Genomic DNA, 13,482 nt, shown 5'->3' on the forward strand with positions numbered 1-13,482 from the left:
TTCATTACTAGATATACAGTCAAATATACAAAATGATCTGCCAAGCATTGTTCTGATATAACTACTAATCCATAATTAATAAATGAAGTTATAAAATTCAAATAATTGAATCTTTTTTTGGACATAAAGGAATGATAAAATCTTGATTAGATTTTCCCCACTTTCTCTTAAAACATCTAATTTTTCAGGGACTAAACTCCATGCATCTTGGCAGCCAATCCTCTTCTTTGAACAATTCATGTCAGAAATCATGGACCTCTGAAGACATGATATGCTTTGAATCACTGGTCATTTTGTCAAGCCTTCTGCAATTTTCAATTTAGCCTGTTTTGAGTTTTAGTTCGGCATTTATTTTTGGAGGTTTTGTGCGGGTGGAGGGATATTTGATGACTAGGGGTTGATGAAAGCCTCATTGCCTGTGTTCTTAAGTTAGTGCTTAAGACATTGCCGCTAGAAGCATCTCCTGATCATCTAGCCTGTGTTCTTGCTCCCTGGAATGGATTCTTGTGTTCAAATCCCCTGCCTAATCTAAAACGTAAGCATTAACAAGAAAACATTAACCTCATCGCACAAAATGTTTACAAAATTTTAGTCGTAATTTTATCATTGTCTTTATTTTTAATTTTACTAAAATTAATTTCACTCCTTATCCAAATTGTTATTAAGAAAACAAAAAGATATTTAACACAATATTTAACACAATGAAAGAAATCCTCTTTCATTGATCAAACAAAAACAATAAAGTAACAATCATAGAGGAAAGAAAACCTAATACCTCGAAAACAAAAATACGAATAGTGGGCTCTAAAACTGTTTGTTTTTCAAAAAAAAAAAGTAAAAAAAAATTCATACATATAAATAAAATTAATAATCAACAAAAAAAGCAAAATTAATTACCGGTATTGATAGGCCTATTGGGTCAAAAGACACAGTTTTTCTTACATGGGCTGGGTCCATTAATACCGAAATCGGGCTTTCCTTTGCACTAAAACACAATGATCGATTCCCCAATTTGGTAATTTTTTGGAATTATAAACTGATTGAAGAAAGATACGCAAAGCAATTAACATAGAAAAGCAAAATAAAAGAAAAATGTTGTCAAAAGGGGTTTAAAGTTATGGGGTTTCAATCAATTTTTCCCCCTCTTCTTTTTCTTTTTCCTGGTAAAAATTTCCTCATGCCCAGTTTTATTTTCAATCTTAAAAAATTCTTTTTTTTTACTGTAAAATATGGGTCTTATTTTAATTGATTTTATCTCCTGTTTTTACAGTGACACTATAATTCGAGAGCTGGAGCAATTGCAGCAAATTTTTGGACACCCAACATCGGCAAGGGCAGAGTATTTGATCTTTTTTTTTTTTTTTAATTTCTTCTTTCTATGATCTTTGTTAGACTTTCACTGTGTAGAACGAATTCTATTTTTAGCTAAGCATAACTCTTTTTTTTCTTATTTTTGTTTCTCAGGCTTTATTGTATGTTGGTTCTGTTCTGTTTTACCCATATTTCATTTATTTTTATGATTTAAATTGAACTACTATGTGAAAAAGAATATCGAGTATTGCCAATTAGTATTTTCTTTGACTATTACCGTACATAATTGTCGATCTTGTCATTCAATTGCTAGCTGTTAAATTTGCTGCAAAAGAATGATTATTGCAGTTTAAATCTCTTGTTATTATGGGGAAGAATGGGAGGGTGGTTGAAAAAGGGAAATAAAAATAAAATGAAATAGTTGGTTGGAAAGTGTTACCTTTTATGGAGTTCTAGCTTGCAATCATCAATTGTTTAATTGTACATTTTGCATTTTCCAACAACTGAATGGAGCGAGTTTTTTGGATTTCCATTTCATTGGTTACAAGTATCTTGGTCTAGACAAGTTTCGTCCATGTTTTCTGTTTCCAAAATGAATTAATATATATGACATAACAGGTTCTTCTTGCAAATTAGGAATTGAATGTTTATGTGAAAAGGTGGTTATAATCTGATCTTTTCTTTGTTGCATCCATATTCAGCAAAAATCTTTTGCCCTGTCTCTTTGTTCACCTCCTGGGCTCAGTATTTTGTTGGTTTGCTTATGGTAGAGTTTGATCTCCTGCTCTCCCATTTTCCCTTTGCCCTCACTATTCCTCCCCTTCCTTTCTAGCTTTTGAAATTGCATTTAGAGCCTTGGTTGTTGTAGTAGATCAAAAGCATACTTTAACATTATGTTCAAGCTGTTGAATTTTAGGTTCAAATTTCTAGTGTTAAAGTTTGATTTCTTATATAAGCCTTGTCTTACCCCCCTTTTTTAGAGGGAGAGGGGGTTTGGGGAGATAAAAATAGCATTTATAGTATTGCATACAAATGTATGTATGTATACGGTATATATAAACATTGTTTTAAAAAATATGCTATATACGATATTTGTATAAAAAATTGTGTAATTGCAAAATAAAATGTAAATTTCAAGCACTGTACATACATAAATTTTAAAAAATTCAAAAAATTAAATTTAATAAAATTAGAATATAACTTAATGACCAAAAACAGAAAAAACCAAAAAAGGGAACTACTGAGAACATAAAATTACTTGTGCAAAATTAATGTATTAGCAAACCATATGAAGTTCTTAGTTGTTTTGCCTTATTTAGAGTCTCTTTGTTCGGGTTTTTGCTATTTGTATTTTTGCTTCTGGAAGCAAAAAAGCAAAAATTGCATTTCGATAAGAAATAAAATTTTGAAGAGTTATCCACAAAATATGTAAATTTTTTATGATTAACTACATGATTTTACTTCTATATAAACTAATTGTGTTATAATTGATTTTATATTTTAATTTTTGTTTTTTGGTTTTAGATCAATTATGATATTGTTTTTTTACCTTTGGCTTTTCCTCTCTAGTAATTCTTCTAAAAGCAAAAAGTAGGAGCTCCAACTAGATGGGTTCTTATAGTTTCTTTTATTCTCTTAGTTGTTTCTTTTAAGCAGGTGGGAGACATTGAAACTTTAATCTTTTGGTATGGAGTCAAAAGTTGGTGTGCATGAAGTATTGCATTTATAAGTATCCATTACAAACAAATTAATCATTTACCAATTAAAATTTTGTTAAAAAATTACCATGAATAAAAGATTTTCAGGTACAAAATTGTTTCCATTTTATAGGACTTTTATGTGGAAAGGCAACGATATTCTCACCCATGCAGGGGCCAAAATATTATTAATGTGAGTAAAGTTATACTGAAAAATATCCTTACTGAAATTGGAAGGTGTTCAGGACTTCTGCTAAGCCCCTTCACTTCCCTATCGGAAAAGTTAGGCTTTCTCTTTCTCCAGGTACTAAGAAGAGCATCAAGGTTGGGAATTTATCACTTCTTTTCCCACAAAATGACAATGAAACCGTCAAATAACGTTTGGATTCGACATCAGCAGTTTCCATGTGGAGATTGGAAGTGTTATGTTAAGTATGAAGGAGAAGATCAGATATCAGTAAGCTCTCAGCACTCTCAGGTAATAAAGAATGAGACAGCTTCAACATCCTTATCATCAGAAGCTGTCTTCATGCCATATGTTGGTCAAATATTCAAAAGTGATGATGATGGTTTTTAGTACTATAGCAATTTTGCATGGAAGAATGGATTTTCAATAACAAAAGCACGCTCCACGGCAAGCTAGAATTTAGGGATCTACCATCGAGATTTTATCTGTTATAGATATGTGTTTAATCAACCAAGAAAAAAGGCCAATGTGGAGCATTCAAGAGACTGGAATTCAGTGCGATGTGGATGTGATGCAAAATTTTATTCGACAAAAGAAATCATCCATGATGTTAATGGTGTGTTTCACAATTTAGTAATGTCAATAACCATGAATTATTGGAAGATGACCAAGTAAGTTTGCTTCCTGCATTTCGGAAAATACAGGAAGCAGATCAGAAAAGAATTCTTTTACTCTCCAAAGCTGGGTTTCCTGTCAACAGTATCATGAAAGTTTGGAAATTAGAAAAAGGAGTCCAGCCCGGACTGTTGCCTTCTATCAAGAAGGATGCTAGGAAATTTGTACGGACTCCGTGAAAAGACTGTTCAAGAAAGTGATGCTTTGCTTACCGAGAATACAGAAAATGATACATTGGAACTTCTTGAGGCCTGCAAGGCTATGGCAGAGAGGGATTGTAATTTTGTTTATGATTATACTACAGATGAAAATAGTAAGGTTGAAAATATTTCATGGTCATATGCAGATTCTATTCGTGCGTATACAGTATTTGGTGTGCTGTTACCTTTGACACTACATTTTGTTCTATCACTTACGGATTGCCTCTTGGATATGGTTTTGTATAGATAATCATGGAAAGCCAATTTTCTTATGATGTGTGTTACTCCAAGATGAAAGTGTGTCAGTTTTTTTGCCCCCATCTCTACTTTACAAAAATAAGTATAAAGCAAAAACTAAGACCTAATCATAGAAATTAAGGAAAGTTTTTAAAAGGACGAAAAAAAAAAAAAACAAAAGAGAAAGAAAGAATGATAAGTCTTAGTCTTTGCTTTATCCTTAGTCTTGACATGAAACATGCAAATGTATCAGTCTTTTTGTCCTCATCTTTACTTTACAAAAATAAGTATAAAGCGAAGATTAAGACTTATTATAGAAATTAAGAAAAGGTTTAAAAAGAAAAGTAAAACCAAAGAAAGAATGATAAATCTTTGTCTTTTCTTTATACTTAGTCTTGCGGTAAAGCATGCAAATGCGTCAGATTTTTTTCCCCATCTTTACTTCACAAAAATAATAATATTAGCGTTTACTTCAGTCTAAGTCATTGAAAAGATTAAAATATAGTAATAATAATTTATATACTTAAAATCTATTTTGAGTTTCTCAATTTAATTGAAAGATAATAGATAACATTTACTAAGTAAATTATTGTGTTTTTTTTTTTTGTCTTTTTTAAAAGATAAAATTGACTTAAGAGCAAACTACTAAAAATATTATTTTTTATAGCATAATGATGGGGCAAGAAGACTTAGACATTTACTAGATGAGAAGACTTAAAAGTGTAAAGCAAAGCAAAGACTTAATACCAATAAAAAAAAAATTCTCATTCTATCATTATCTTATCTTTGTGAGTCCAATTTTGTGATTCACTTATAGCATATAATATTTATATATTGATAATGTATCAAATATAAATTATTTATAAAACAAAATATGTTGAGATGAAAAAATAATGATGTCTTTTTGTTTATATTCATTATTCACTCAATCCCATTAATATGTATATAATATTTTTAAAAAAATTTATTTTATATTTATATTATTTATAATTAATTTTAAAACTTATTTTACTATATTTACAATACGGTATGATACTTGATATTAGATTTTTAAATTATAATATTTATTTCAATTTAACAATTATACTGATATTTTTTTTTGAACTTTTACTTCATGACTTATAATTATCCAAGTTTGACATATATGTAACACTTTTTTAAGTTTATCCTTTTATTTATAATTAAATTTACAATAAAGTTTTATCATCTTTTACAATAGAGAACTTATTAATAATTTTAACGACAACGTCTAAATGTAGGATTTCTTTTTAAACTCTTTATTATTTTACACTTAAGTGATAATATCAACAATCACATATTAGGTCTTACACTTGGAAGCCCAATTAGCCACGTTGTCACCCACGAGATAGAGAAGGTAGAATCATACCAGACATGTGATTCATTACGAACGTTCTTTACTTCCTTTAATTGCTTCCTGCTCTTTCTCATTTCTTTGCTTTTAATATACCTTACTAAAGTGTCGGAGCATATGCTTCGAAATAACTTTTCGATCATTAGATAGAACATATTAATTTATAGGTAGAGAGAGTAGCGATTTTTCTTTCTTTAATCACTTATCATTATTCATTTGTTCTATCAACGAATGAGTTATTAACAAAATAACTTTCTCTTTAGTTTTTATTTGATTAATAGGAGTTTTAGCTAACATTAAGTATTAAACCATAATTATCTTTTAAATGAATCAAAAGATATTTTCTTAAGTTAGACAATTACACATTGACTACATAATATCTAACACTTCCATATACATATATATATATATACACAAACGCACGCGTGCAAAAAATCTACTTACACTAGTATAATCTTTATAATTTTTTTGGATACTTAGATCAAATTTTCTAAATTTAAAATTATTATTATGATTCCAACGAGTTATGGATTTAATTTTGATCAAAGGATCCAAAAAAGTATAGGATTACACTAGTGTAAGTGAATTTCTATTATTTATATATGTGTTCTTTTTCATAGAATTGATATATATACATGTGTGTTTATATATATTTTTATATATAACAAGTATATGTTTATATTATAAAATTTTACGATTATATAAATTTTTTCAAGTAAGTATAATGATAGAAATATCACTTTTAAGTTATGTAATAAAATAATAAAATAAGTTTAATAAAGATAATTTCGGGTTAACTTGGATTTTACCTAATTGAAAACTTGCCAATTAAGTTTAAGTACAAAAGAGATCAAGATTTAGGAAAAATTAGATAAACAAAATTTATAAATGATGAAAATTAAATCTTATCTTACGAGAATCCACTTTTTAAAGGAGATGAATAAATCATTTATATCAAACTCTATGTTTTTATTCATGCAATAAATATTTCATTATGCAGGTAATTATAATTCATCATCATCAACAAAATGATAATAAGAGAGCTAATTAATAATAATTATGATTCACATTTATATTATACTAACATATTATGAGTTTGCTTTTGTCTCCTCAATAATTTGAAGAAGTCAAGTCTTCGCTGAGACTTGAGTGGTTTCATGAATCATAAGACACATAAAGCAAAGCAAGAAACACATGTGTACGACACAAAGACAAGAAAAGCATGCATGAATAATGAATTCAAGAAAAAGATCCCATTAATTGTCGTACTATGCAAAAAACAATTATTTTCTCCCTTTCACACACACACATATATATAGATACACACACACAAACACAGACGAGTGATTTCATATCTTTAAGATATTATTAATATTAAGGTTCATTACAATTGCAGGAATTATTCAAATTATATATACATATCATTTTCTTTTTTTTATTTTTCACATTAAAATTTTATTTATATCTCCTCCATCAAATTTTCATTTTCTCTATTTGATTTTTATGATATTTAAGAAAATTACTTATTAGACTTTGGTGTATTTTACATTAAAAACTTAAATTTATTATATAAAACTTATATTTTGAGGTTTTAAATATAAAAATGTATTAAAAAAATCAAAATGATTTTGGATTATACTCGTACATAAAAGTAAAAGCATTTCGTGTTGCAAAATGCAAAGATAATAATTTTAAAATATCCAAATAGGAAATGATAGATAAAGAAAATGAGATAATAAAAGTATAATTAATTACTAATTAGAAAATGAATTGAAAATAAGAAATAAATAACAAAAAATAAAAACTTAGAACTGATGATTGAAGACATATGAAAAGATAAGTATAATCTCGTAAAGATAATAATATGTAGTCTAATTAAACATCGAAGTTGAATACTTATTATTTAATTTTGAACAATTTAAATTAAATTCCCTTTTGAACGATTTTCAAAAAAAAAAAAAAAAGAGAAAAGTTCCTATTAATTTATTGTGCAGCGTGACAATGGGATTGAAACAAAAAATGCACCAATGATGCCCTTTTTCGGACTCCACTATTAGTGCTTGGTATGCCAATATTCATTCTCCATTTTTGTCTTCTGAATGACTTTGCTTGTAAACAATTACAAAGGCTATAAACTTTAATTAGCATAAAACAACACCAATGCTAAGATAACATATAATATTGTATAGAAAAAATTATCAGAATTTAAAAAAGAAAAATTTTGTGGTCTATGGGAAGAGAAGGTGTTATAGACATGAGAAATTGAACTTTAAATATGTTAGATACTAGTTTCAACAGTAACTATATAAATCAATTGAGATAAATCTCAAATTAAAAAATTATTTTATTATTAATATTTTTTTTTATAAGTACTTATTTTATTTATTTGTCTTGTTATGAGGTAGTTGATGGAAGGAAGAGAGAAATTTCTGACCTTAGACAAAGCAACTTTAGACCAACAACATTAGACAAAGTAAAGCAAGAAACATATGTGTACGAGGCAAGAACAAGAAAAACTCATGCATGATGAATTGAAGACTTATTCATGAATAGAAAATCCCATTAATTTTTGTTCTATGAAAAAACAATCATTTTGTCCCTTTCATTTTTCTAATGTTCACATTTGTAACTTTCACTTATTCATTAATATTAAGGTTCATTACCATTAAAAATGATATTGGTTAATATTTTTATTTGAAGTATTTAAAATATAAAATATGAATCTATATATTCTAAGTTCATACTATCCAAACCAATATTCATTAACAATATTAAAAACAAAAATAATAAAAAGTACTATACTTATGATAAATTCAATATTATATTATTAATATGTTGTTTTAAATTTTCAATATTAATAAAAAGATTTTGCTATTTTTGAGGTATTTGTATATGAATTTATTTAATTTTCATTATATTAGAATCCATTATTTAATTAAATTTAGTTTTGATTTCCGAATCTAAATCTATTTAAATAAGCATTATCTGCTAAATATCTAAATCGTTAAAATATTTGATTATTTAAGTTTTTTTGTAAAAATATAAAATAAATTAAATTAAATTTAAAATTCAAGTTCAATTTTAATAAATAACAAATAAATGTTGTTTGTTAAGATTTAAAAATTTTATATATGTAAACGGATAATGGATTCCGATGTTCGATAATATTTATTAAAATTTAAACGGATAAGATATTTGATATTTAAAGAATACTATCAGAATCCTATCCAAATCCATTACAGATATTAAACTTACTATCCAAAATCATAATTATCAATTTATAAATTTTTATCAGAATATAAACAAATTAGATAATACCAAACATATGATTATTTAGTATATATTGTCATCAGTAAATGAAGTCCAAGAGAGAAGCAATTAATCAAATCTAATGAAATGGATGGGAAGGTGAAGCACGGTCTAAAGCTAAGCTCCTGTCTCCAATTATTTCCTCTGACTTTGACATCAATATACAAGCGAAATCTGAATGCGTGGAAACTCAGTTGCAGCACTTTCACTTTGTTGGCTGAATGTTTCCGGCATGCTTTCACATTTTGCCCTCGTTTCATTTCATTCATACTTTTGCTTTAGAATTTCAGTTAATGTGGGCAATATTTTTACAACATGTGATGCCCTATTACAGCAGGTTTTGCAACAAAAAAAATGCACCAAACGATATCCATAAGACTAAACTTTATCCCTTTTTCTTAATAATTAATCTAATGGTACGGTGCCAGGATGACTAAACTTTATTACAGATCAAAGAATAACGCATACTACTATAAAGACAGAATTGTTACGGTATTATTCTTTTCTCTGAATGCTTATTTAGAAAAAAATAAATGGTAAATATGAGGAAGTTGATGGAGGGAACAAATGGAGATTCAAACTTTGAATTGAAGAAGAAGAATAAACAAAATTATTAATTAGAATTTTCAAAATAGAAGTGTTTCAGTTAATAACATAATAACAGAGTTGACTTGACCGATAAATCTTTGCAAGTTTTACTTCCCTTCAGACGTCAAGCTTAGTGACAAATTTCATTATTTTTTAGTAGTGGAGAGATTCTTTCCCTCAGATATATAAATAACACTATTAGCTAATTTTGAGAAAGTTGATTTTTTAGTAGTGGAGAGATTTTTTCCTACAGATATATAAAGAATGATAAGTCTTACTCTTTGCTTTATACTTTGTCTTGGTATGAAGCACGCAAGCGTATTGATCTTTTTGCCCCCATCTTTACTTTTCAAAAATAATAATATTAGCGTTTGCTTTGGTCTAAGTCATTGAAAAGATTAAAATATAGTACTAATAATTACTAAACTTAAAACCCATTCCCAGTTAGTTGGAAGATAAATGACAGCCTTCATTGAGTAAATTACTATTTTTTTTGTCTTTTTTAAAAGACAAACTTGACTTAAGTAAACTACAAGAAAGATTATTATTCATAAAGTAATGATGGGGCAGGAAAGCTTAGCATTTTCATGATGGGAAGACTTAAAACTATAAAGCAAAGAAAACACTAAATACCAATAGAAAAGATCTCATACTATCATTATCTTTATGAGTCTAAAATTAAAATATCAATTTTTTATAAAATATATTTTCATGATTTACTTATTATATATAATATTTCTATATTAACAATGTATCAAATATAAATATTTTTTTGAAACAAAATATGTCAGGAGTTTGAAAAATAATTATATCTTTTTGTTTATATCCATTAATCACTCAATCTCATTAAATATGTATAATATTTTTTTTAAAAATTATTGTATATTTATATATATTATTTATAATTAATTTTAAAAATTATTTAATATATTTAGGATACAATATGATATGCAATATTACATTCTCAAATTATAATACCTATTTCAATGTAACAATCATGTTGATTTTTTAAAAAACTTTTACTTTGTGGCTTATAATTATCCAAAGTTTGACATATATATATATATATAACTTTTTTTAAAGTTTATCCTTTTATTTATAGTTAAATTTATAATAAACTTTTATCATCTTTTACAGTAGAGAACTTATTAATCATTCTAATGATAACATCTAAATGTAGCATTTCTCCCGTTTCATTTCTTTGTTCATCTTTAACGAAAATGTTATTATCTTTTAAGCTCTTCATTAGTGTTACACTTAAGTGGTCATTTCAATAGCTACATAGTAGGTCTTAGCGACGTTGCCACCCACAAGGTAGAAAAGGTAGAATCTTTCCAGACATGTGATTCACTACTCAACTCTCTTTACTTTTTTTAACTGCTTTTTGCTCTCTCTTATTTACTTATTTCTGATATACCTTACTAATTTGAGCATTGAAGCAGATACCCGAAAATAACATTTTAATCATCAGATAGAATACATTAATTTATAGGTAGAGAGAGGAATAATTTTTGTTTCTTTAATTAATAATTATTATTCATACACTCTATTAATGTACGAGTTATTAACAAAATAACTCTCTTTTTAGTTTTTATTTGATCAATAGGAGTTTTAACAAGCAATAAATATTAAATCATAATTATCTTTTAAATGAATCAAAAGAGATTTACTTAAATTAGATAATGACACGTTGACTCATAATTTCTAATACCTTTCATATATGTATGTGTGTGCGTAAAAAATCTACTTACACTAGTATAATTTTTATACATTTTTTTTATACTTGGATCAAAATTTAAAAATATTATTACTATTCAAATGAGTCATAAATTTAATTTTAATCTAAGAATCTAAAAAGTGTAAAGTTATATTAGTGTAAGTGGATTCCTATTATATATATATATATATATATTTTTTTTTTTTCTTTTTTATAGAATTGATATATATAAATGTGTGTTTATATATATTTATATATTATAAGTATATATTTATATTATAAATTTTTACGATTAATGATAGAAATATCACTTTTAAGTTGTATAATACAATAATAAAATAAGTTTACTAAATATGATTTTGGGTTAAATTGGATTTTACCTAATTGAAAAATTATCAATTTGCCATTCGCATAAGTTTATAAGTTCTGAAAATTAAACCTTATTTTATAAGTATTCACTTTTTAAGAGAAGTAAATAAACCATTTGAGTAAAGTTCTATTTTTGTATTCAAATAATATATATTTATATATATATATATATATCATTGTGCAGGTAATTATAATTCATCATCATCAATGAAAATGGTAATAAGAGAGCTAATTAATAATAATTATGATTCACATTTATATTATACTAATATTATGAGTTTGCTTTTGTCTCCTCACTTCTTTGATGAAGTCTTCTATGAGACTTGAGTGGCTTCAAGAATCATGAAACACATGAAGCAAAGCAAGAAACATATTGAAGAGTCAAGTCTTCGTTGAGACTTGAGTGGTTTCATGAATCATGAGACACATAAAGCAAAGCAAGACACATATGTGTACGACGCAGAGACAAGAAAAGCATGTATGAATAATGAATTGAAGACTAATTCATTAGCACAATATCCCGTTAATTGTTGTACTATGCAAAAACAATCATTTTCTCCCTTTTATATATATATATATATATATGAATGATTTCACATTTTTAATTTTTAGATATTGTTAATATTAAGGTTCCTTACAATTACAGAAATTATTCAAATTATATAATCATATTATATTCTTTTATTTTAATTTTTCACATTGAAATTTTATTTATATTCCCTCCTTCAAATTTTCATTTTCTCCATCCGATTTTCATGGTATTTAAGAAAATTACTCATTAGATTTTGGTGTATTTTATATTAAAAACTTGAATTTATTATATAAAATTTATATTTTGAGGCTTTAAATATAAAAATGTAATTAAAAAATCAAAATGATTTTGGAATATACTCCTATAAAAAAGTAATAGCATTTTGTGTTGGAAAAACAAAGATGATAATTTTGAAATATCCAAATAGGGAATGATAGATAAAGAAAATGAGATAGTTAGAGTATAATTAATTACTAATTAGAAAATGAATTGAAAATAAGAAACAAATAGCAGAAAATAAAAAACTTAGAAGTGATGATTGAAGATAGTTAAAAAGATAAGTATAATTATGTAAAGATGGTAATGTAAGTCTAATTAGACATTGAAGTTGAACGCCTGTTATTTAATTTTGAACAATTTAAATTAAATTCCCTTTTGAACAATTTAGAAAAAAAAGTTACTAGTAATTGCTTGTGTAGCGTGACAATGGGTTGAAGCAAAAATGCACCAAACGATCGATGTCCTTTTTCTGACTCCACTAGTGTCTTCGGAATGACTTTAGCTGGTAAGCAATTCCAAAGGCTATAAAGTTTGATTAGCATAAAACAACAGTACAACACCAATGCTAAGATAACAAATAATATTGTATAAAAAATTTTATTATAATTTTTTTAAAAAAGAGACTTTGATCTAAGAAAAGTGAAGCGTGAGAATTTGAACCCTAATTTTTTTTTAAGCCAAACATTAGTTTGGAGTTAGATTAACTTAAATTTATTATTTTTAATGATAATTTTATAAATTAACTGATAAATTTTGAATTCAAAAAATTATTGTATTGTTGATAATCTTTTTTTTATAAATGTTTATTTTATTTATTCTTTTTTATGAGGTAATTGATGGAAGGAAGAGAGAAATTTCTGACCTTAGACAAAGCAACTTTAGACTAATTCTAAAGTTCTTTTAAAGAAAAGGAAACAACTTTAGACCAACAACATTAGACAAAGCAAAGCAAGAAACATGTATGTACGAGGCAAGAAGAAGAAAAACCGATGCATGATGAATTGAAGAC

General features: G+C 26.4%; 1 pseudogene across 1 annotated transcript; it reads left to right on the plus strand.

The window, feature by feature from the left end:
* The first annotated feature begins 1,034 nt into the window (after nt 1–1,034).
* LOC111279510 (putative protein FAR1-RELATED SEQUENCE 10 pseudogene) lies at nt 1,035–4,435 on the plus strand (annotated as a pseudogene). Its single transcript, XR_016334662.1, has 3 exons — nt 1,035–1,163; nt 1,271–1,339; nt 3,313–4,435. The product of XR_016334662.1 is annotated as a putative protein FAR1-RELATED SEQUENCE 10 pseudogene (transcript).
* The last annotated feature ends 9,047 nt before the right edge of the window (nt 4,436–13,482 follow it).

This window comes from Durio zibethinus, chromosome 27 (genome assembly GCF_047325235.1).
Source record: "Durio zibethinus cultivar Kanyao isolate XHJ-2024 chromosome 27, ASM4732523v1, whole genome shotgun sequence".
NCBI classification, from domain to species: domain Eukaryota; kingdom Viridiplantae; phylum Streptophyta; class Magnoliopsida; order Malvales; family Malvaceae; genus Durio; species Durio zibethinus.